The sequence below is a fragment of the Staurois parvus genome, unplaced genomic scaffold, assembly GCF_062004578.1.
Source record: "Staurois parvus isolate SC_StPar_1 unplaced genomic scaffold, SC_StPar_1.0 ptg000006l, whole genome shotgun sequence".
Classification (NCBI taxonomy): Eukaryota; Metazoa; Chordata; class Amphibia; order Anura; family Ranidae; genus Staurois; species Staurois parvus.
Window position 1 is genome coordinate 7,658,763 of NW_028317802.1, and position 25,881 is coordinate 7,684,643.

Genomic DNA, 25,881 nt, shown 5'->3' on the forward strand with positions numbered 1-25,881 from the left:
GTAAATGTGTAGCTGTCATTACCATACCCTTACGAATCAGTGCCCCCACATGTTTGATTTCTTCATCCCCTCTAAAAAAAGTAATGATCCCACATTTTAAATTCCTCTCAACAAGATAATTTATTAAATAAAAAAAAACTACAAAAAATAAAAGGTAATAGCACAGAAAAAAAAGTAAAACAAGAAACAAATCTAACCAATTAACTAGCAGAATCCAAAGTAATCAAATATTTTATGTCACTAATCCTAAGGTCTTAGCCAGGGAAACAAACAGGCTAACACCCACTTAGGCCTAATGGCTGCACAATGTATATTAAAGGGCCACAGTTTGGGCACCAGGGGTCTATAGATACAAGCTTTAAAACTGATCTCAAGAACAGGAACAACAACCTCCCATGCTTTCTTATGAGTCTCCTCAAGCTATTTCTGATCTTTTTACTTTCAGAAACCCTACAATTGCAAAAAATGAAGGTAAAATTATCGGCATCACCGGCCTTTTTAACTTATCTACTGGAGCTCTGCTATGCTGCATGTAATTTCTGCCTCCCACATCTGACTTCCACATCCAGGTTGCTTAGGATGATAGTTTTACTTCTGTGCATTCATTTGGTAGTCTGTAGAGGATATTGGGGGGGGTTATCTTGCCGTCCATCTCCACCCCCAATATCCACTCACTGCTATCCCCCCACACTCGTCTTCCACAGCCACAGAGCAGGAAACCCACTGAGAGTAACCTTACCCCAAAGTGATACTCTGGACAGGTAAGTGTCAGCATAGCATTGGAAGGCAATAAAAAAGCTTTGGCCATATTTCACATTTAGCATTAACAACCAGTGTTTTTTCATATATAATTAAGAAATTCAGTTTATTTCAAGTGCTTTCCCTTTGCGTGTTGCAGTGATTTAAAAACATTTTGAAACAGAGTATCAGAATTATTCAAAAGACACATTCTTTCATTCTCATGCTCCCCATTATCAACAGATATGACCTATTCGCCTTTCCTACTATATATACATGCTTTCAATATTACTGCATATTCTATGAGATCTTACTCTCACTCAGGGTAACTCTTTCATAAGCCACTTGCACTATTTCTTGTATCCCTGTATCTGAAAAGATACAGAGATACAAGAAGCAGAGCAGGCTGCTTTTGAAAGCATTACCATGGGAGACAGTAAGATCTTATTGAACTGCTGAAATATATAGTAATATAGACTTATACTGTATATAAATATAGAGAAAAAAAGAAAAGGTCATATGAGGCGATAAAGAAGGGGCTCAGAAAATAAAAAGGCATCTTTTTAATATATTATTTTGCACTTTAAGTAAAGAACATATATTAGCCCTTTCTTTTGCACAAACTTTTATAACACACAACTAACCACTAACTCTGGAAAAGTTAAACTTTACATTTCAAATTTATTGTTGGTATTTGAAATATATTTCCTGTTTATTTGTGTACTTGTTCAGCTCACAGATACCGACACTGATGAAATCTGTCTTTTTTTCAGCTTCTAAAAGGTTATTGTGGAAATCCATTACTTTAGCAAGACATATTTTTGTGTCTTTATTTCACGTTGTTCTTCAATGTTTATTTTATTAGTAGTTTATGTTCTAGTTTATGCTGTCTTCTATTTTTGGTTGACATTTTTGTGGTCCCAAAGAAAAGCTATTTTCACTTGGATTTCAGTCAGTCACCATATGTTGCCTTGATGATTATTAAGATAAATACATTTTCAATACGTAGGAAAATTGAGGGTCATGGACTCTGTGAGCTGCAAAGTAAACATTTTTAACATGTTTGCTTTGCATTTTTGTTTAATTAAGAATAAACTTTAAGTACGCGGAACAAAAAGGGAAACTTCAATATGTGTATGATGTAGTGCAACCTATACAAAAGAACCATGCAACTCCAAAAAGGAAAATAAAGAATAAACATAGAAAAAAATAGTCCAAATGTAATAGAGTCCTTACAGTGGTAATGTCTCCAAGCCACCAGTGGTGTCTGATTATCTTGAATCCTCACATAACAGATCACTCATGTTCAGCATGTACAGTACATGCAAATCACCTCCATGAACCATATCTTCTCACCTCTGGGTGTTGACCCCAATCTCAAAATCAAGATCGAACACACTTGTGCCCCTTTCTAGGCTCAATACATGATGGATTATGGCTCCAAGTAATATGTCAAACCAACTCCCAGAATGGCTCCTTCTCTTCTCTCCTCCCACAAGGTAAGCGTTGGTCTCTTGTAGGGTGAAGACCATCAACCAGCAGCTGTCCCACAAAATATATGCAGGCTGGTATTGTATCTCTTCATTTCCTGGGTGCCCCCTTAGCATGGCACATAAATGATTACTATAACAGTATGTACTTGATAGCTACCATATTGAAATCAGGGTTATCAGTCATCATAGCTTTTATAAGAATATTGCTCCTGGTGTCAGTGCTAAAAGAAAAAAAGACAGATACTGCAATCAGTTTAAATCAACCACAATATATCCATATGGTACTTTTTAGTAGGATAACATCATGCAACACACAGTTACATTAGTAATCTATATTTGCCATCAAGTAATCAGTGACAATATTCAGGTTCAGGCATAATTTACTGTAATTTTTTTACCATATCAAAGGCAATTTATTTTAATGCTCCAAAAGGTTAGTTTTAGATTGCTATGGGATGGTATCTTTGTTTTCCTAATAATTATAATAAAAATATGTGTTAAGCAATTGTATATGCTATATTAATTTTTTTTATTTGCTATATTTTTTTCCTACAAAAGAAGAGTTGCCCTTCAAGTGGACCCAGTATCCGTAAAAAGAGACCACAGTAGACCTATGTTATCATAGTCCTTATATCCAAATATATTCTGTTCCATGCTGTATTACCAAAATAGCTGTGTACACTAACAATTTGTTTGAAATGCTGAACAAAATTGAATACAATGCATCGTGAGCACTGCGGAATGGAGCACCACTGATACTGAACACAACCCTAAACAGAGTGTTCAAATAGTCAAGGCAATGTTACAGTGTGTACACGCAGAGTGGGTTTTGAGGATTACCCTAAAACTGTCTGATCAGGCTCAGAGGGTCCGGCAAACCAGAATCATGGATCATGAATACACGCAACTTAAAACTTTACAAAAACAGCTTGAGACTGAAAAATAATCTGGTCATGAAGAATGCCTGTGACCTTCTTTAGAGATACACCATATACACTACTCTATTTTTTTCCAGAACATTTAATCCATATATTTTTATTCCTCTTGAGTCATCATCAATGGTCTCCATGAGTTCCCATTGCTTTAGATGGGGCTAGCATGATTATCTTTATGTGATATGTTGGTCTCTCTGACCTGACCTACGCTCCTCTCTACAGCTACTTCTACTGCTCTGGATTTCCCTGATGTAGGTAGGTCTCAGGAGAACCAACCTGCCTCCCACCTGGTCTCAGTTTCTGCTTTTCCTTTCTTTTCCTCTGCACAAAGGATTTCTGTCTTCTTTGAGCCTTGGTTCAAACTTGTGCGGTCCCCATGCGACCCGTGTATGTGCGGCCATGACAGCCCAATAATTTAAACGCCTTGCCTGCATATTCCTCAAAAAAGGGTCTTTTTGAATGAATGGCAGCTCTGTGCATCTCTGTGACATAAAGTAGCCCTCTCCTATCTGCAGGGGGACAGGCTGAAATGTCAGCAGTGCTAAGCTTTGGTTGGGAGAACTCCCCCCCCCCCCCCCAAACCAAGGGAACCTTCCTGGTAGACGCGTTAGACGACTCGTTTAGGCTCAGCTATGCGTCATCTAAAAGGGGGGAGATGTGACATAAATGTAAGATTTGAGTAGCTGAGATGTGATCTGTAGAAATATGACATTGTAGATTTAGCTTCATTCCATGTTAATAATAAGATGGGTTCAGGATTCAGTCAGACATATGGTCACCAATTAGCATCTGAAAGGACAGAGCAACCTCTAGGCTGGAGGTGACACCTAGATGCCAATAAGACCTGTCACCTACATAGTCAGACTTTGTCGCCTTCTAGAAATCTAAGAAGGAGAACTCTAGACATTTGGGCTTCAGAGGCAGCGGGAGACCAAGAGAGGGCTCCGACCTGTCTGTCAAGCTCTGAGGTATATCAGCAGTTTAAAGGAATATATTTAATCTTTCATAAAAGCTAAAATATTAGTTGCAGAGAGATGAAAATACTTCCTTCTGATTGGACACACTGTAGGCTACATCTGCATGTAAAACTGTATTTGTAGCCTATGTAGAATCCCAGAGAAAGCAGAAAACGGTTATATGGCACCTGTGCAGGGGGGGTGTGGACAGTGGAAGAGTGATTAACACCGGGGTTCTAGCTTGTAGGATAGCAGGATGAATCCTACAAGGGCGTGCCAACTGCCAGACTGCTCCCCAACCCTTAGCGTGCACCAGATTGTATATAAGATTTGTATCTGCCTTTGTGTGTGGTCAGCCAGCTGGATTGGAGTTGAGTCTCCCTCTAGTGGTGGCCAGAGGTAGTGCGGGCTGTGAAAGTATATCAAGGCCAGTCTTATATATTCAAGTAAATCCCCCTCATTCCCTCTTACCCCAAGTCATGGCCGGAAGTGCACACCTCGGTTAGCTAGTCGCTGTGGCTATGTGCGTGCGGGTTGGATCCGTGACAGTCTCATAAGAGCAGAGCGATTTGGTTGCGAGTGCGAGAACAGATGCGATTCCCTCACCCACAACGAGCCTGCACAGTGTGAACCAAGGCAGAAATTTCTGTCAGTCCTTCAGTTCCACCTGAAAGAAATTATCCTGTGTATTTAGGTGGTCTTGCACACTCCCTGCTGATTAATATTGACAAGCGCATTTACGGATCACTTCTGTACTTTCTCTTGTATTATGGATGAGAAATCTGTTAAAATCACTCAGTGCAATTAGGATTTGTCTGATCAAAGGCCTCACTCTGTGACTCTGTTTCCAGGATATTGTTTTCATCACCTTGTTCCTGATCTCAGTTTCCAGTTTCTTATTCCTGTTGATGATTTGTCTTTGGCCTTAGCTACAATTCTTGTCTTCCACTTGCTCCCATCACCTGTTTGTCTGTAGTCATGACCTCATCTCCACACCTTTGCATTGCTTGGTTGGTTTGGCATTGGTTATTACCAGCTGTTGCTGACTTAAATGTATATGGATATAAAATGAGTAGTTACAGACAAAGACAGTTTATGGGTGCACAGCTGAAGACTATGCAAACAGTATGAGCACAAATAGTGGCAGACTTGAACGGTCCATGGTTCATGGCCGAGGACCATAAAGTAGGTTTTAGCTTAAGTATTGTTAGACTAGAACAGTCTGAATTCTTGCAGCTGGAGACCACAAGACAGCTTGCAGAACAAATATGCAGACTGGAACAGTTCATACATCCACAGCTGGAGACCATAGATAAACTGCAGCATAGGAAGTAGGTTCTACTCACAGATCCCAGTGGTAAAGAACAAGTCCATGGGCTTTGTCCGTAGAAGAGTAGTCCAACAGCTAGTCCAGAGGTGCTACAGGGGCAGACAGCCCCCTTAAATTTGCAGATTATCTCCCTCTCAGCTCATAGATTCACCCCCATACTATTTAACAACAGCCTAGCTACCATCTGGGCACATCTCTTCAGGTATTGGCCAGGCTCTGATAAATATTTAGGCAGGTTATCTGAATCCCAGTCTGTGGAACCCTGAACAAACCAGAGCACACAATCACTGCTCCTCTGATTACAGAGCAAGCTAAAAACTAAATTTACCTAGTAGCCTAAGAAGGAGAGTGCTACACTTGCATAAACCTTACAATCACATCTAAGGCTGCCAAATAGAGTTAGACTAATTTCACACTGCTCTGTTGCAAAAACGTGGTATAAACGCATGTGTTTTTGTTTTACTGCGTTTTTGCATCTTTTTTGGTGCATCTCAAGGTTTTGCCACATTTTGATATGGTTTCCACTCATTTCATGGAAAGGTGCATTTTTTTTTAACTGCACCAGACATGCACCAAAAATGCAGCAAGCAGGATTTTACAAAATGCAGCAGACCTGCAACTTATTAATGTGAAGAGTTCCATAGCATTTCATGGCCATGCGTTTTCTCCTTCTTTTAACGCAAAAGCAGAAGAAAATCAGATCAGTGTGAAAGCAGCCCTACAGTTTATTAATAAGCTGATAAAAATTGTTCTCCCAAAGTTCTCCAATTACCTCAGACACAGGACAGTCATTATCAAAATTAATTTAAAGACATACTTTTGTTTTTGAGAGTGTTGATTCTTATAGCTTATTTTTATCATCCTTTTTTTACAGAAACAATTAAAGAAGAACTATAGGCAAAACTTTTTTTTCTAGTTTGGATTGTTTTGCAAAAATGCAGCACATTTTGAAACACAGCACTACTATTTTCATATGGAGAGATTAATGACAGCCTCCATACTCCCTCAGTATAGGATTCCTTCCCACCTATACATCTTCGTGTGAAGATTCCATTAAATAGTCAGAGGGTGCTTTACTCTACTGAGGTTCACCTAGAAGTACTATAGTTTTGGTCAGATTATATCTTTAATAAATAAATTGGAATGTGTCTATGGGTGTCAAAAACCCTAAGACAGCTTTTTCATTCTTTTTACCTTAGAGGAAACCTTGTAATAATTTAATTTTTCAGGGCACCCCTGATAAAAAATATAGGCAGGTTGTACCTAGTTTTGACACAAAGGTGGTTAGTTTTTTTTAATTATTATTATTATTAACACCCCTGCTATATATGGAAAAATTATTTTCTGGAATAACCATGAAACCATGGGGCTCTTTGGGCAGTAAGCAGTAGCAAATTGACCTCCTTCTTCATGCTGCCTGCATGGTTCTAAGCCAATGTCAGCTGGTATTGTCAGTGGTGTGGGGACAGTGGAATATTTCCCCTCTTCCTTCTGATAAGTAACCACTGCCACCAAAGATCTTTTTAGCTGTCTGTAAGTGTGACATTCCTCTCAGTGAGCCCCAGTGTAAGGGACATTCTTCCCAATGACCTCCAGTGTAAAGGGCATTTTTACAACCTCTAACAACCAATGTAATTGAACTCTTCTCCAACTGACCACCAATGTAAAGGAGACCTACGGTTTCACAGAACCCTGGCTGAGAATGCCTGGTCTAAGAACTCATCAGCGCTATTGACATAGAAATAATTAGCACGTGTGTGTATAGTAGACAATGAGCGAATGTAAATCTACAGCTTACACACACTGCCAAACTATCAAGAATTGGATTTACAGTAAATTAAAGATACAATCTATCTAGTGAAACACCTAGGCCAGATCATTTCCAGAAGTCTAAGCTTTGGTTATTCCTTTAGTTTATCACCTTTTGCAGCTATTTCTAAGTATTATATTATTTTAGAAGTAGAGATAAAGATAAGCACTTTTCCTGTGGTTTTGTATTGATATACTCTATGCCAATGTTCACTATCCAATGTTAAAGCCCTTTCAGTATTAAACTGTCCTGTATTCAAAAAATGGTAAGTTCCGTAATAATGGTAAAACAGTTGAGTCTTATTTGTTATAGTTGTATTTCAGATTTTATTACCATTTTGTCCATCTGTGTTTAGTTGTTTAGAGTTATAATTGTATGGCCTTCAAGCATAGAAATTAATTCAAGCTACAGACAAGCCAATTGCCAGAAAAGATTAACATTGTAGCCAATAGAATGCATTAACACTCTAACGCCTAAATGCACATGCAATACACGACTTTTTCACGTTTTTCAAGCAGCTTTTTCCTGCCAGTAGTTCTGGCATAGAAACAAAGTGATGGCAGAAAAAGAACAAATACTCCATTGAGTCTGCCTGTGTTTTTTTTCTACTTTGGGGGGGGGGGTTTGTTTTTTTTCCGTTAACTTTTTTTGTCAAGTATAAATCTATGCTTGTTCCAAGCATGTTTGAAGCTATTTACTGCTGACTGACTTACTATATATACAGTTGTGTTCAAAATAATAGCAGTCAGACATCACTAACCTGATCAATCACTGTTTTTGGTGGAAATTATATTTCTACGTGGCAAATAATTTACTAGCAGGTGTAGAAGAGTAATAGAAATCCAACAGACCCAACAGTCATGACATGCTGCTGCTGATTCTGTGTAATTGAATCACTAATTGAAAGGGGCATGTTCAAAATAATAGCAGTGTGGAGTTCTATTAGTGAGGTCATTCATTCTTTGAAAAACAGGTGGCAATTATTTCCCTTATTTAAGGAAGGAAGGCAGCAAATGTTGTACATGCTGGTTACAGTGCATTTCTCTCTGAAATTCTGAGGAAAATGGGTCGTTCCAGACATTGTTCAGAAGAACAGCGAACCTTGATTAAAAAGTTGATTGGAGAGGGGAAAACATATAAAGAAGTGCAGAGAATGATAGTCTGCTCAGCTAAAATGATTGCAAATGCTTTAAAATGGCAACCAAAACCTGAAAGACATGGAAGAAAGCGAAAAACTACCATTCAAATGGATAGAAGAATAGCCAAAATGGCAAGGACTCAGACAACAATCAGCTCCAGGAAGATCAAAGAAGGTCTAAAGTTACCTGTGAGTACTGTTACAATTAGAAGACGCCTATGTGAAGCCAAGCTATCTGCAAGAAGCCCCCGCAAAGTCCCACTGTTAAAAAAAAGACATGCTGAAGAGGTTACAATTTGCCAAAGAGCACATTGACTGGCCTAAAAAGAAATGGAGCAACATTTTGTGGACTGATGAAAGTAAGATTGTTCTTTTTGGGTCTAGTGGCCAAAGACAGTTTGTCAGACGACCCCCAAACACTGAATTCAAGCCACAGTACACTGTGAAGACAGTGAAGCATGGTTGCGCAAGCATCATGATATGGGGATGTTTCTCATACTACAGCGTTGGGCCTATTTATCGCATACCAGGGATCATGGATCAGTTTGAATACATCAGAATACTTGAAGAGGTCATGCTGCCTTATGCTGAAGAGGAAATGCCCTTGAAATGGGTGTTCCAACAAGACAACGACCCCAAACACACCAGTAAACGTGCAACATCTTGGTTCCAGACCAACAAGATTGACGTTTTGGAGTGGCCAGTCCAATCCCTGGATCTTAACCCAATAGAAACCTTGTGGGGTGACATCAAAAATGCAGTTTCTGAGGCAAAACCAAGAAATAGAGAAGAACTGTAGAATGTAGTCCAATCATCCTGGGCTGGAATACCTGTTCACAGGTGCCAGAAGTTGGTTGACTCCATGCAACACAGATGTACAGCAGTTCTAAGTTCAGCAGTGCTTATACAACTAAATATTCATTAAGTGATTCAAAGGAAAGCAAAATCTTCAAATATTTTTCAGTTTATATAGTGAATGTTTGAGTTTGTAAAGAAGAATACAATCACTGCTATTTTTTTGAACAGTCTAATATTCACTTTTCTTCAATTTTTTTATAGGAACTAAACAAATTTGATATATTTTTCTTCATGTTTTGATTTGGAATAGAATGTGTAGTGTTCCCAATGCATTTGTGTGTATGGAAATAAAAGCTATTATGGATTATGGATATTAAGGATTTTGAGCTTTATTCACTGTTTTCAACACACTGCTATTATTTTGAACACAACTGTATATATAATATTATATGTTATACTAATGTAATATAAAATAATACTTGTAATCTAGTTCATGTTTATGATTTGTTAATATTCAGCTTTCATTAAATAACACCTCGTGACCTTGTAATAAAGGTCCTTGTTCAGGCATGTTCTGTTATAGGGTGACATGTTGTCCTTGTCTCCAAAATGTACTCCTACATTCTAACCCTCTCACATGCTCTTCCAGTGGAGAATACAAGTGGTCCTGACAATTCACATTGCATAGGCATGGTCCATATGTGTCACCATCAGGAAATATGCCCTGAGAAACACAGCAGGGTAATGAAAAAAATAGTAAAAACAATTATTTTATTTAAACATGGCAGTTATTTTATACACAGTGCTTTAACCAAATACATTCTGGTACGGTTTGCATGTATTTTAATTAGAGATTTTGGAAGTGTTAAGCAATTTTGATTTTGGAAACCCTGTACAAAAGCTCTTTGGCTTTCCAAAATGGTTTTGGGGGGAAACTACATCAAGAAGACAGCATATGATTTCCATCCTTTTATACCATGCTTTTTCAAGTCACCATGACGTAGATGATCTGAATGTGCATTATCTGATATGCTGTGTTCTTGACCTGATGTCTGATGTTGAAATTTACATTTTCTTGTCATGTGACCTAACTTTATAAATAAACAAATTACAAGAAATAGAAGACAGCATACGAGACTACAGGCAGAAGTCCAGTGCAAAAACATTCCCAAATAATAGTCTGTTTTGTTAATACTGAGCTATAGGGTATGTATTCCATGCAATAAAAGTTCAGTCTCATTATTACATAGCAACAATAGACTAATTTACAGCTGAATTCCAAAGGGAAAAACTTTACCCGTTCCCCCCTCCCCTCCACACTAAAAAGGTTAATTGCTCATTTTACCTAGGGGATAATAAAGAAGAAGTTACCTTTACCTTTTTCTTTATTCCTCACTACCCTAAGCAGCCAGCACTCTTCTCAAATGTCCAATGCTCCCGAATTGTGGGCGGGCCCTCTGCAGCTATATGTACTATGTATGTGCTAGTTGATATCAGGGAGCTGCGACCAGTTGGACAGCGAAGGGAAGGCTTTAGGAGACCAGTTTCACCAAAAGAAGGAAGCCTGTGGGATCAAGAAATAAGGTAAGCATAATACCTTATTCATCATCCCTTAGGCCAGTGTTTCTAAACCTTTTCTTCAGCCAAGGCACCGTTTAAAACTATACACATTCCCGAGGCACCCCATTGTCAAATGTAAAAAATGAAATGAATAATTTTACAAAGTGCAGCAACATCCACGAGTATAGGACATCTAATGTTAGGTCATTTATTCTTCCAAAGCAAACCCATCTTTGCACACTGGTACTGACTTGTATTTCAGCGTTTCTCTTCTCCCTCTGTTTCTCTCCCTCACTCAGCTAATGTGACCCCAGTACGCATGGAAAGGGACAGGAGAGGGTCAAATAAGGATGCTGTGCAGGTACCCAATGTCCTAATGATCAACTGACATCTTTGGTCATTAGGGCACTGGCGGCTAGAAGGCTGTAGTGGTGCACAATCAAAACCTGTGGCTATCTGTAAATAAATTGCAGGCGTGATCTACCCGCTGACTTATATACAATTTTTGGGCAATTTTTAGGCATTTTTCCAAAGCACCTCTGAAGAAACCTGAAGGCACCCCAGGGTGCCTAGGCACCCTGCTTGAAAAGGCTGCTCTAAGTAGATCTAGTAACTCTTGCAGTGGCGAGGGGGATCCACTGCAAGGGTAAAGGGTTTTTAATCCAGAATTCATCTTTAACTTAGTAGAAAGTTCCCTAACTCAAATGCTATTACATGTGTTTATGGCAGCTAAATGAACTAAAGTCGTCCCAGCTCTTTGTTGCTATGTAAACACAATCTCGCATTAATTTTTCAGCAGTCCAGACAATTACTACTCTGGATGAGTACCAAAACATTATAGATTTAATATAATCTTGCAGGTTTAGTGAAGTCTTTCCCACAACATAATATGATACTAGCAATTTCTATGAAGCGCCAGCGTCTACTCCCATAAACTCCAATAATGAGGTGCTGTAGAAGAACAGCTGTCTTGAAACCTTGCTGCCTCTCAAAGAAGCGGCGCTGCTGGATAATAGCATCCAGCGATGGCTGGCAAACAATAAGTGTTCAAGTCTATTTATGCCAGGCAGCTGCGACTTCTAACTGCTCTTCTGTATGTCTTGTGTATGCAAACGTTTCACCTTCAGAAGAATGGCAGGAATGGAATCTGAATTACTGTAGGCACACGTTCATTTAACGCAGACAATGAAATTGGGAGCTGCTGCCCGTAATTTGGGTTTCGAAGGTCTGTCAGTCAACAGATGGGTTAAATGTTTGCTGGGCCCAGTTAAGCTATTGATAATAAGAATATGGATGTTGCGTAGCAACAAAGTAGATTCTTTTTGCTCATCCTGCTGTCGCTGGTATCTTGCCATATCCTTCTGTTCTGTGCAAAAACTCTTGGGGTTTGGGTCCATTAACCTTTTCACTGCCTAAAGCACATTCATAGCTAAGCTGGCAGATGCAAATTTTATTGCACTGTCACTGAAGCGTAAGGATAGTCAATAATTTAAAACAATCTTTATAAGACTTGTACTGAGAACAGTAGTTAGTGTCTCTGTGGGCATATTGTAAAAAGGCAGTGTAAAGTGCAATGACAGTGCAAAATGTAGAAGCCCTTAGTAATTCAGATTTCAGTGTACTGATGAGGAAAAGGAAGAAATCTGATGTTCTTTATAAACAAGTTTGAAAGACTACATGGTCTAATGACTTAGGTATTATATATTATCACCTGAGCTGGGATTTTCTGTACAGATAAAGCAGCTGTATATAACTTACCCTACTTGGTATTTTAACCATCAACTTTATATTATACAGTGCTGATCTGTTTAGCTTTCATATTACAAACCAAGTGAATAAAAATAAAGAAAAAACAAAGCAATTATCTGTGCATGTACATTTATAAATGCCACATTTGTAAAGTGTCCATGTGCCAAAACAAAAGAGTATCTTAGGCATCCATAATAATATTACCCATGTTGCCATTAAAGTGCTATTGTGCCGTGAGGTGTGGCCTGGAACGAGATGGAGTAAGGTGCACATGAGGAGAGCTCCGTCTTCATTCTATCCTTCCACTGGTCTCCTGCTAAATATTTGGACCTTTCTAACCAGCTTCTGGCTCTAGAATGTTCCTCTACCCCATCTGATATGTCTCCCCAACGGAAAGCCTCAGAGGATGGTTCTAAACTGGAGAAATTTCACCACAAAGAGAGGGACGCTCAAGGGGAAGATGGCGGCACTTCCACATCAGACATGGAGACTTCAGCGACAGAGACTACTAAGGTCCTAGAAGCAATCTATACATATTAAGCAACCCTTACCTCGAAAATAGACAAGGTCAAGATTGACATTTATCTATTATTCCAGCACTTTCATAAACTTCGGGACAGGGACACCAAGGCCAAGACCTGCATCAGCTGAGTGGAAGACAAGCTACACATGCTCCAGCATACCACGGAGCATATACAATGCCAGGTACAGCAGATCACCTAGAAGCAGGATGACATGAAGAACCGCCTGGTAACTTTCACTTTGTAGGCCTGCCAGAGGGTGCCGAGGGATCTGACCCAGCCTCCTTTCTTGAAAACCTTCTGACTCCACCTATGGCAGGACCATGAATGTCGTGGAGAGAGTCCACCGCCTGCCTGCATGGCCACCACCACAAGGAGCACAACCGCATACTTTCATAGCTAAACTCCTCACTTACCATGACCGAGACACTGTCCTTGAACTGGCAAGAGAAAGAGGCAACATTTCTTTCAGAATGTTAAGGTGACTGCTTTCCCAGACTTCTTAGTGGAGGTGCAGCGGCAAAGATCTCGCTTTGATGCGGTCAAAAGACACCTCCACGTTCACCACCTTAAGTAAGCCATGTTGTATCCCCTCAAGCTCCACGTGGAGGCAGAAGGCCGTGTCCACTTCTTTGAAAACCTTGACCTGGAGTCCACTTGGATTGACCAATGGTCCATTACAGATGCTGCTCCAGTCTGAACACCTACGACTGGCAGTCCCTCCGTGAGTACCTCCGTGCATTTTCTCACTTATCTACCAAAGATGATCATACCTTGTGGGATTCGGCAATTGCTCCATCTTTATTTTTCCCCTTCCCCACAGGGCCGAATTCCAGAACATGGCTTGTCACCAGCCATCTGTTACTGTGCATGCACCCAACCTGGAGATCATTCATCTTCTGCCACTTTTGCCTATGTGGGCTGGGTGCACCCGCTTCATGTCCAGATACCCCACTCATGTATCCTGCTATTCCTTCCCCCTAACCCTAAGTACGTTTCCCCCCTTGATTTCCCCCGCCGGAATTTCCCTTTATTTGGATACCATCTCGCATGAACATTAACACCTATTTGAAGATACAGTTGTGCTCAAAAGTTTACATACCCTGGCAGAAATTGTGAAATTTTGGCATTGATATTGAAAATATGACTGATCATGCTAAAAAATGCTTTTATTGAAGGATGATGATCATATGAAGCCATTTATTATCAAATAGTTGTTTGGCTCCTTTTTAAATCATAATGATAACAGAAATCACCCAAATGGCCCGAATAAATTGTTTACATACCCTGGAATGTTTGGCCTTGGTACAGACACACAAGGTGACACACACGGGTTAAAATGCAGGTTAAAAGGTTAATGTCCCAAGTCTGTTGCTTTTTAAATTGCAATTAGTGTTAGTGTATAAATAGTCAATGAGTTTGTTAGCTCTTATGTGGAGGCACTGACTAGGCTAGATATTGAGCCATGGGGATCAGAAAAAAACTATCAAAAGTCCTGCGTAACAAGGTAATGCAACTTTATAAAGATGGAAAAGGACATAAAAAGATGTCCAAAGCCTTGAATATGCCAATCAGTACTGTTAAATCACCTTTTAAGAAATGGAAAGTTCGGGGATCTCTTGATACCAAGCTAAGTTCAGGTAGACCAAGAAAGATTACAGCCACAACTGCCAGAAGAATTGTTCGGGATACAAAGGGAAACCCATAGGTAACCACAAGAAAAATTCAGGCTTTAGTTGTTTTGAAGGAGCACAATATGATGACACTTGAACAAAAATTAGCTGCATGGTCAAGGTGCCAGAAAGAAGCCTTTACTGCATCAATGACACAAAAAGGTCTGGTTAGGCATGTCAAGGTATTGTCAGGCATATTGTAACTGGGCTTTTTTATGCACCAATGTACAGTAAAAGCTTCTTTCTGGCACCTCGACCAAACAGCTAATTTTTGTTCAAGTATCACCGTATTGTACTCCTTAAAAACAACCACACCATCTTTTTCCAGAACAGCCTGTATTTCTTTTGAGGTTGCCTGTGGGTTTTTCTTTGAATCCCAGACAATTCTTCTGTCAGTTACGGCTGCAATCTTTCTTGGTCTACCTGACCTTAGCTTGGTATCAAGAGATCCCTAAACTTTCCACTTCTTAATAGGTGATTTAACAGTACTGACTGGCATGTTCAAGGCTTTGGACATCTTTTTATGTCCTTTTCCATCTTTTTAAAGTTCCATTACCTTGTTACGCAGGACTTTTGACTGCTCTTTTCTGATCCCCATGGCTCAGTATCTAGCCAAGTCAGTGCTTCCATGTAAGAGCTAACAAACTCATTAACTATTTATACACTGACACTAATTGCAATTTAAAAAGCATCAGATGTGGAACATTAACCTCTAATTGGCATTTTAGCCCGTGTGTGTCACCGTGTGTGTCTGAATCAAGGCCAAACATTCCAGGGTATGTAAACTTTTGATGATGGCCATTTGGGTGATTTCTGTTATCATTATGATTTAAAAAGGAGCCAAACAACTATTTGATAATAAATGGCTTCATATGATCATTATCCTTCAATTAATGAGCATTTTGTGGCATGATCAGTCATATTTTCAATATCAATGCCAAAATTTCACAATTTCTGCAGGGTATGTAAACTTTTGAGCACAACTGTACCTTTCCTCCATGTCACTCCTTAAATACATCTCAAGGACTCATTGTGTGCCTCACTCAGTAGCTCGCACCAGCGAGAAGTCGCCCCCCTACAGTTTGGAGTGTAGGGTTCGTGGATCCACAGGGTTGGTATGGACTCGATAGTTAGACACCACTGACTTTGAGCTTGAACATAATGTTTTATGTTCTTAGTTTCAGATTGTATCCTCCGACCAAGTTTGGGAGGTCAGGAACTGGGTAAGAGGTAAACTATACTAAGTTCACTATTGCAATGTTATTATATTTTTCTGCACCCCAGCTATTACTCGTTATGCAAAGTCTTTTAGTCCAAGATGATGAACATACTGTATATTGATGTATATACTTATTGTATGGTGATTTGCCGTGTCAGTCCGATGCTTATTCTCCTGTCCACTCTGTTATTGGTCCATCCTATGGCACCCTTAAAACCTTTAAAGTGGAACGTCTGCGGTATGCGGGATGTTATTAAACGCACAGCAATCCTAACATTCCTTAAAGCCCAGAAGGCGGATATATTTGTTTTGGTCAAGACTCATATTAAACAACTAGTCTTAAAACACCCCTGGGTGGGCTGGGCTTATTACGCCACCTATACTTCCTATTCCCGGGGGTGTTTTGGTTCTGGTAGCCTAACCAGTCCCATTTGAATTAATTAAGATGAGGATGGACCCACACGGCAGATTTATCTTTCTACAGGCTAACATTCATGGTCGTCCTTTACTCATACTTGCATGTTAGATTCCTCCACGTTATACTTCTGTGGTGATCAACAAGGGTCTGGCCTATATGTCCCAACACCCAACAATGCCTACAATCTGGCTAGGGGATTTTAACATGGTCCATGGCTATGGACAGGTTGGGTCCAATAATTATGGATTCCCCAAGAGGCTATAAGACTCAAATGTACCAAATCCTCACAGACTTCATGTTAGCAGACTCGTGGTCTTTTATATAGCCCCCCCCAACAAGGTCTACTCCTGTTTTTATTTATCACCCACTCCCCAATGTCCCACATACATTTTATGTTTCTATCCTGAACCCTGCTTCCTTCCCTGGCAGATGTGGGATTTAGTTTCAGACTGTTACTGGACCATTTCCAGTAGTGGGTGGTATTAGAGTTGGGTTGCAGGCCCTTGTGGTGACTGAACCTATTTTGGATAAACACCCTGGGAGACTCAGAAGAGTTATCCCAGGAATGGCACTATTTTTTTTACTAATGCCTTAACTGCCCCCTTTGGAGCAGTGTGGGAAGCATTCAAGCTCCATGCCAGGGCCATGCTTACTCTTCATATTTCCCACCTGAAGTGTACCTCTAAACAGGTACTCAACACCGCTGAGGCCCACCTGGCACAAATGAAAGATTCATTTGTACGAGACCCCTCCACCACAGAACTGAAGTTACGTACACGCTTGGTTGACCAGCTACATCCTGAACAAGCCAAACAATATCTCTTTGTTTTACAAACAGTGTGTTTTTGAACATGGAGAAAGAGCAGAAAAATTACTGGCTTATCTGGTCATTCCTGGGATAACTCTTCTGAGCCTCCCAGGGTGTTTATCCAAAATGGGTTCACCACCTTAGGGCCCTCGTGGTGGTCTCCTTATGTACCCAGGACAGGGCTCTCATTACTGACCCTCAATTGGTCGCCACAAAATTCAGAGAGTTTTTCTCTAAATTATACACTTCCCAGATGCACCACTGTACAAAGGCCATGAAAGCATATCTTACATCATTACACTTCCCCAAGTTAACACCAGACAAGGTAGCTATGCTGGAAGCCCCTCTCACAGCGGATGAGATTGCAATGGCGGTGCCCCAAGTGGCCTCTGTGAAGGCTAAAACTCGAATTCTATGCCACATACTCTGAATGTATCTTGCCACACCTACTTACATTATATAACGGTATCTTTCAATCTGCCACACTGCCAGCAACAATGCGTGATGCCGTGATTATTGTCCTCCAAAAGCCAGGCAAAGATCCTTCCCTTCCAGTATTTTAATGCCCAATCTCTCTACAGCAAGTAGACATTAGGGTCCTGGCCAAAATATAAGCCTCTCGAATGAATGAGGTGATTCTGTCTCTAGTCCATTCTCATCAAACGGGCTTTATGCCCAGTAGAAACACAGCCATTAACATCAGGCGGTTGTTCATGCACATTCAGGCAACACATGACAGGGTTGGCACCTGGGTGCTGGTGGCTTTAGATACAGCCAAAGCATTTGATTTTGTCTAGTGTGGTTACCTATGGGAGTGTTTAAAATGTTTTGGATTTGGCTCTAAATTCATTAAGTGTGCACAGCTGCTATACCAACCCCCAATAGCCCAGGTTTCTGTCAACGGGTGGATTTCAGACCCCTTTCCCTTGAGCCAGGGCACCCAGCAGGGCTGCCAAATATCTCCCTTTTTATACACCTTGGCAGCAGAACCCTTAGCCATCTCCCTTAGGTCTCATGACCAGATTCAGGGCCTGCGAATTGTTAACCTGGTGGAAACAGTGGGCATGTACGCTGATGACACCATACTTTATCTAACAAACCCGGGAACTTCATTACCCTCAGAAATGAATATAATAGACCAACTGGGCTCTCATTCAGGTCTGCAAATACAATGGTTCAATCATCAATTACCTGAATTACTTCACATTCTGGGCCCTATCCTGTGGGCATGCAACAGAATTCTCTATTTATACCAGTTGTTTCATACCTCAGGGTTAAAAACTTTTGCTGAATTGCAATCTGAATTCTCCCTACCTAATCATGTGCTGTTTCGTTATATACAATTGTGGCATGCTTTGCAGGCTCAAATTTCAGATCTACCCCCTTCCACGGCTTCCCTACCCCTTTTAGATATAATCATGGGCTCAGACCCTACCAAGTTGATCTCCGCTATATACAATACTTTGCTAACACCATCTGCCACAAAACTAGCCCAAAGAGTTGAAAATAGATGGTTATGGGACCTGGGGGATATTGCAGATGATGATTGAGAAGAGATACTCGAAAATTACAAATTTGTCTCCCTCCAAGGTTTCTGAATGCTTTAATCAGCTGTATATATTACACAGAGCATATTTGACCCCGGTCCATATATCCCGTTACAAGCCCACTCGCAGCCCACTATGCTCCCTATTCATGTCTCATACGGGTACATTCTATCATCTCCTCTGGTCCTGTCCTGTTGTGCAAACAAACTTACTGGGCTCATATTGTTCGCTTTCTACTTGAGCATATGGGATCCCCCCTGACACTGGACCCAAAAATATGTTTACTGAATCTCCTTCCATATTCGGACACAGAGAAGTCATTAACCATGTTTCTTCATGAAACATTATTCTCAGCTTGTAAGGTCCTTGCTCAGGTCTGGATGCAGACAACACGCCCCACACTAGACTCCTGGAATCATTGAGGTAAACCTCACCATCCCCTACAAGAAATGTATTTACCTACATAGAGGCTGTCCAGATAAGTGCAATAAAGTATAGGATAGATGGCTTGAAATACCAGATACATGTGATTGAGTATTTGCTCCCTCTTTTTTTCTGAAAATTATTGTATTGTACTGGTTATCCCGCATACTGGACTACATATGATTCTTGTTCCCGCAATTACCTCAACCCACTGTCATACTTGAGTGTGTAATTGTTAATAGGAATGCTGTTCACCTGTGCTTTACTTGGAGATACCCTACAATCTTGTATACTTGGCCTAATTGTTTCTTCTGTCTTGTGTAATGGTTTTATAATCTACATTGCTTTTTTTTCTGAATAAAGAAGTTTTTTGAAGTGAAAAAGTGCTATTGTGCCATACAGAAAATCTTCAATAAAGGTGCTGTTTGTGATCCACTTATAATGCCATTGTACACCCAGGAGGAAGTGTACACTTACCCTATATACTGTATGTATGAGATGTATGAGGGAGGTGTTTGGATTACCCAGCGGTTTTTGAATTGATGTAACATGCAATTTATCCTTGGTGCAAGGTATAGCACTTTTTAATGTGAATACCTAGTTATATATATTGTTTAATAAAGTTAATCAGTACTACACTATGGCAGATCTCCCTTATTTTCTCCATATGCCTCATCTGTGATTATATCCCAACTTCAATGAGAGGCGAGGTGGAGGTCTCAGGAATACCGTGGATTGTCTGCTTAAAGCAATGGTTATATGATTTACCTGTAGTGGGGGGTCATATTGAGTTGGTGAGTTCTCCGGTGTGGATCACAAACAGATTTTTGGCACAGCACGAAAGCACTTTGATGACACTGTGGATAATATTATTATGAAGGACTAAGAGACTTTTTTCTTTTGGCACATGTACACTTTAAATATGTGGCATTTATAGGTGTACACGCATGGATTATTCCTAGGTTATTTGTTTGTTTGTTTATTTATTTGTATGCACTTGATTTGTAATAAGAAGGCTAAACAGATCAGCGTTGTGCAATATTACATTTATGGTCTAGTAACTACATTAAATAAGTTTGACGGACCACAAATCCTGCAAAAGCTCTTGAACTGTTGGGTCAAAAAAAATAACACAGTTTGAATTTGAAATTTTATCTATGTGTTTATTTGTCATAAAATCGTCAAAAAGAAGATAAATATACATACATCATTATATAAGCAGGTATATACTGTATACAATGAAAAGAAAGTCCCAAAGGCTGACAACCTAGAGGAGGCTGCAATGAGGTTTGAGTTTCAGACATCCCATGGATTAAATTTTGTTAAGATGCTAGGCCTGATTTACTAATTAGGCCCAGTGGGTGGATGCCCAAATTGTATCTACTATTTACTATGCACCCTCAATGCATGTGGGACACACCTCAGTATACATACAGTTAATTTACTAAGAAACATATTTCGTCTTTGAGAACATTTCTCTGAAGTAGTGGCTTCTCTAACATAAAAGTGTGACTTTGGTTAATGTGTTGGGCTCTTTCTGACTACTATTAAGAATGTTGCATATGCATACCATGAAGGAGGAAATCTATTTGTGGCGCATACTAATATTGTTAAAAGTAACTGTAAAATTCACAGTATTAAGGAACATTCCACACCTACAAATATGAATACTTTTATTTTTTGTTGGCTTTTAGTGAAAAATAACTGGCTACACTATTGGGCACTTTTATCATTTTTATATTACCAATACTCATGTGGCAGAGGGAGGAAGTACAACTGACCACAAAAGAAGGGGACAACTCAGTAAGCTGTCTATGACCCCAGCTGCATACTTCCAGTATGGGACCTTGAACGGTTTGGATTATATAGCTTCTATTAAGTAGATAGTATTATTTAGGAACTAGTTTAGGTAGCTCGAATATTGTTCTCAGTAATCTTGTAAAAAATTGGGAAAAAAGCACTGAAAATAAATTGAGTCATGGTGTACAAATGTGCACACTGTGACCAAGTGACCAGGGCAAGTGCTGGTACATACTTTTATATGCTGCTTTAGGCTTGATACGGCAGTTTTGATGATAAATATCCATTATTACTTTGCCTTCTTTGCTCTGACATCATTGCATACAGGCTTCCTTGCTTAGAGCTATCTTTTTTTTAATTTTCTGGCAAAAAAGTTGCTACGACTCAAGCATCTATGGGAAACAACAGGAAGTTGGAGTCCAAGGTAAGTATCCTTATTTATTCTATTCTATGAGGTTGAATTTTTATGTAAAGCTGCAGAATTAAGAATATTGAAAAAAGATTTTAGTGATTAGGTTTGCATATTCATTAAAGCCCAAATCTTTCCTCCCCCCTCCAAACCAGAACCTTAAGGGCTTGTTCAAACTGTGTCCACTGAGTTGCACACCATCGCATGTATGGGGCACACCAATGCACACCACTGCATATGTATCGTGTGAACAGGGCGTATAGACAAACAATTGTTTTTTATATGCCCTGCTCACATTGTAAGTGTGTGGTGGTGTGCACAAAAAAGTAGCTTAGACTTTGACTTTAGGAGATATTATACAATAGGAGACATTTGTTGTTGTAGGTTTCCAAGTGTCACAAAAGAAAGAAGGCATCAACTGCAGTCAATAGTACAGAAAAATGGCACAAACAATGGGACAAGAAAGGCACTCTGTATCAATGGTTGCAAGAGAACAATGGTCCAAATCAGCAAATTTAGAGGTAAAATACAGTACCCAACAGTATGCATGATTATATCAGCTGAGAAGATCAGTATGATGAGGTGATGAAGGTTTCTCACCGCTGACAATAGTCAAAAACACAATGTGCAAAGAAGATGGGAAAACAAAATGTAGCACTATCCCCTTAGGAGTCGCTAGAGAATTGGGTCCCCCTATAGTCCTGCACAGCCAGACAGCACGCATTTCCTTCCAGCCTTGCACTCCAGAGACAGTAAACAGTCCCTGAACTTGTTTTTTTTGGGGGATTTTATTAAGGGATACATGGGATGCCCGAGGAACTAGTAAACTGAGGACAATTTCCTGGAAAAGTGTTCAGAAGGGTTTCTCTTCTTTGGAGAGCTATCTAGCTTCTCATGATGTACCATCTCAGACCCCAGATGAAATCTCCTCTTCACCCAGCTGCCTGAGGGAATCCCTGGGCAAGGGGACCCAGAATCTGCCACCTTAAGATCAGCAGTCCCAGATGGGGACTAATCAGGTTTCCCATCAGAATGTCCTTCTCCCCTTATCTGTGTGGGATTACTCACTCAGTCCTCTCCTGTAAGTGTATGGGTTGGTGGCTGCCTTCAGGCCTTACACTGGGCTGGCTCCTTCCCTGCTTCCCAGGCTGTCCTCTCTCCAAGGACAGTTGAGAATGAAAGATCCTCCCTTCCAGCTCCTCTGCCTGTAGGTAGGCCCCTCTCCTGGACCCCCTCCCAGGCTCCAAACTCCATCCTGCTCACTTCATATTCAACCCGAACTTTCCTGCCACTGAGCAGGCTCAATCACTCTTAAGGGCTGTCTTGAACCCAAGCCAAGCCTCCAGCTTGGTGATTGGCCAGAATCCCTTAAAAGTGCAGACCAATTCCTCCTCACCTCCACTCACTGAGTTCTAGAGACTTCTCCAAGTCTCTAGATCAGGGGGAGGTATCAGTGAGCTGATCTGCAGAGCGGCTCAGCCCTAACCTGAATTTTACCCCTTTGACTATTCTCCCTGGCTGTTATTCAGCCTCTATCTAAAAAAAATAATTAACTAGCTCCCCCTAGATTCCTAGGAGAGTACTACAGAAAGAAAAAAAAGGGGAAAAGAAAGAGGGGAGAAGAAGTATGGGCTGACGTAGTCTCTCCCACAGGCTTCAGCCATAGCATGCTGTTATCAAGTTGCTAAACAGGTTTAAATTGAGAGCAAGGTCCTGCCATGGTTACCTGGGTATTATAGGTGATCCTAGGATCCCAAACTTTGAGAAAATTGGCATGGATGTCCTCTAGAATGGAGGTGAGCTTCTCATGTACCATTGTTCCCATTAGGCTCTGTCATACTTCATCAAAATTGAGAAACTGTTATTTCCATGCTCTAGCCAGGGTTTGCCAAGCAGCTAAGAACACAAACCTCACCAACTTCTTCTGGTTCCTAGTCAATGAGGGGGTTGATTTATGCAAAAGAACCTCCCAGGGGTTTTAGGTTAAAGGGATATTAAGGACTGATCTGATCATGTTATATACTCGATTTCAAAACCTAATTGCCTTGGGGCAGGACCACCAAACATGAAATAAAGTGCCTTGGAAGCACATGGGGGATACTGATTGGGTATATTCAGGCACATGGTCCAGGGTCATGTACCATCAAGAAAGTAACTTGTATGTGTTTTCCTGAGCAAAGATATTCAGAGAGCATTTTGTGGAGATTAACCAAATCTTAGCCCATGTAGGATGGTCGGGGGTTTTGCCTAGGTCAGCCACCCACTTCACCGTACTTCATTGAGTTGGTCAGAGAAACGCACAGATTGGAGACAAGGCCTTTCAAGTGGGGAAACTTTTGACAATGATTTTTGAAGGGAGTTAATTGTTTGGGTGGTCCCTCATGGCAACGAAGCAGGCTACAGACAAGGTAGTTAAGTTGGATATAAAGATATAGTGTTCTTGTAGGAAAGATTTAACCCAATCCATAGCAAGAAGTTCGTAGAAGTATCCAATTCCTCTCCTGTGCTACCATCTGAAAACCAACTGATTTTCATTTTCAGGGTGTTTAGGACATTGGAAAGAGGTAGATGAGAGATCAGTCCACAGGAATATTTCACGAAGTCCCATACACATAAGGAATGCAGCAGTATTGGGCCATGAATCCTGGGTCTATAGGTGTGAGTGGTCCAGAGAACATTATAGACCGGGAACGGGAGCATTCTGCTACTGCTAAATTAACCTAGATCGGCATTTCAGGGGTAGCATTGAGAGAGACCAGGGGGGCGATCTGAGCCACAATATAGTCATTTTTCAAATGTGGTACCACAAGGCCACCTTGTAGCCTACAACGGTACAAGACTGGGGCCAATAGCTGTGGTCTGCAGCCTTGACAAATGAAACGTAGTACTTTTGTGCTGCTCAATTCGTAAGACATAGTTCGAAACTGGTAGTACTCTGAAGAACTAGAAGAGTTTTGGTAACTAGGTCATGCAGAGGTCATGTATCCTGCCACACCAGGAAATATGTAAGGAGGCCCAATGAGGCCAGCATTCCAGTCCGATCTTTGAAAAGGGAAAAATAGTTTGCATTGTACAGGGAGTGAATAATCGTGGCCAGGCTTATTCCAAGATACAGGATGGTAGCTGACCAAAAAAAGCCATAGTTGGTTTGAAGCCTACTGAGTTGGTCCTGGGACAAGGAGAGGTTCAAGGCCTTCAATTTAGTCTTATTGACCTAAAGATGAGATAAAAGCCAAAACTCTGATAAAAGCTTAAATAGATTAGGCAATGAAGTGTGGGGGGAAGAAATAAACATCAGAATGTCATTGGCAAAGAGCATTAATTTATGATGCTCTCCCGCCAGTTCCAGCCCCCTAATGTCTGGATGTGTCCTGATGGCTGCAGCTAAGGGTTCAAGGGACAAGCTGAAAAGGATAGGAGAGATAGGGCAACCCTGTCTCCTGCCTCAATGAACTGGGAAGGGATCAGAGGCAAAACCAGCATCATTCAGAATTGCAGAGTTAGCATATAGGGCAGATACCAAAGACAGAAAAGAGTCGCCAAAGCCCCAACTCTGCAGAGTGTAAACCATGTAGTCTCAGGAGTATCAAAAGCTTTGCAAATGTCAAGGGACAATAGCATAGTCAAGTTGGTGCGTGATTTGGCTATATGTATAACATGGATGGCCCTGCAGACGTTTCCTCCGTGCCTTTCTGGGGCACGAACCCTTATGAATTAGCTTCCCTAAAAATGAGTCTAGTGGCCAGAATTGTTTGTGGAATTTGAGCATTAAGAAGCAACATGGGGCAAAAGTTGAACCAGGCATGGGGGTCCGTACTGGGTTTAGGAATCATTACTAAATTGGCCTTAAGGGATTCCAAAGGAAAGGCATGTCCTGAATTTAAGAAATAAAGACCAACTGTAGATTGGAAGTAAGGAGGTAAGAAAGTTTTATAAAAAAAAGGGCCGTATAGCCATCGGGACCAGGCTGCTTGCAAGTCTTAAGGCTGGGAATTGCAGTGGTAATGTCTGCTTCCATAATGTTGCTGTGATGCACTGAGAGCATAGGAGGAGCAAACTTATAGAAAAAGGCCTGCACCTGGGAAGCAAAAAACATTTCATAAGCGTAGTATAAGTGGGCTAAATGGTGGCAAAATTCTGATAGGATATTTTTAGTGTTGCTTGTTAGTGTATGGCAACATGTACAGAGAGCAATAGGCTTATGATGCGTCGAGAAACATTGTAAAAGTTTCAACAGCATGGTACCCAGTTTGCTGCTGTAGGCGTAACATTTTTGGTTAACCCAGGGGAGTTGCTTTTCTGAGATGTCCATAAGACAAAGGTTTAACTCTGTCTTAGTGGCAGGAGTAGGCCTGGATTTATGGGCTGGGCTCCTGCTACTTAACAAGCAGCTATTTTCTTTCAGTGCTCAGCTGTCAGTTAATTACCAGCCACTCATTGTCTCCACAGTGACTCACCTGGATACCATGGCTTATGGTTCCTGACAAGAACAAAGAAGAGGGGTGTAAAAAAATTCAGCAAGCTTGTCGCCCATTGGAGCTTGGGAGCTAAGCCCA

General features: G+C 40.7%; 1 long non-coding RNA gene across 2 annotated transcripts in view; it reads right to left on the reverse strand.

The window, feature by feature from the left end:
• Positions 1–1,286: 1,286 nt before the first annotated feature.
• LOC149474313 (uncharacterized) overlaps positions 1,287–25,881 on the reverse strand; it is a 157,867-nt gene continuing 133,272 nt past the window's right edge. For both annotated transcript variants that reach the window (XR_016306302.1, XR_016306310.1), the window contains one exon: positions 1,287–2,452. This is a non-coding gene — a long non-coding RNA (uncharacterized LOC149474313). The remainder of the gene's footprint in view (positions 2,453–25,881) is intronic.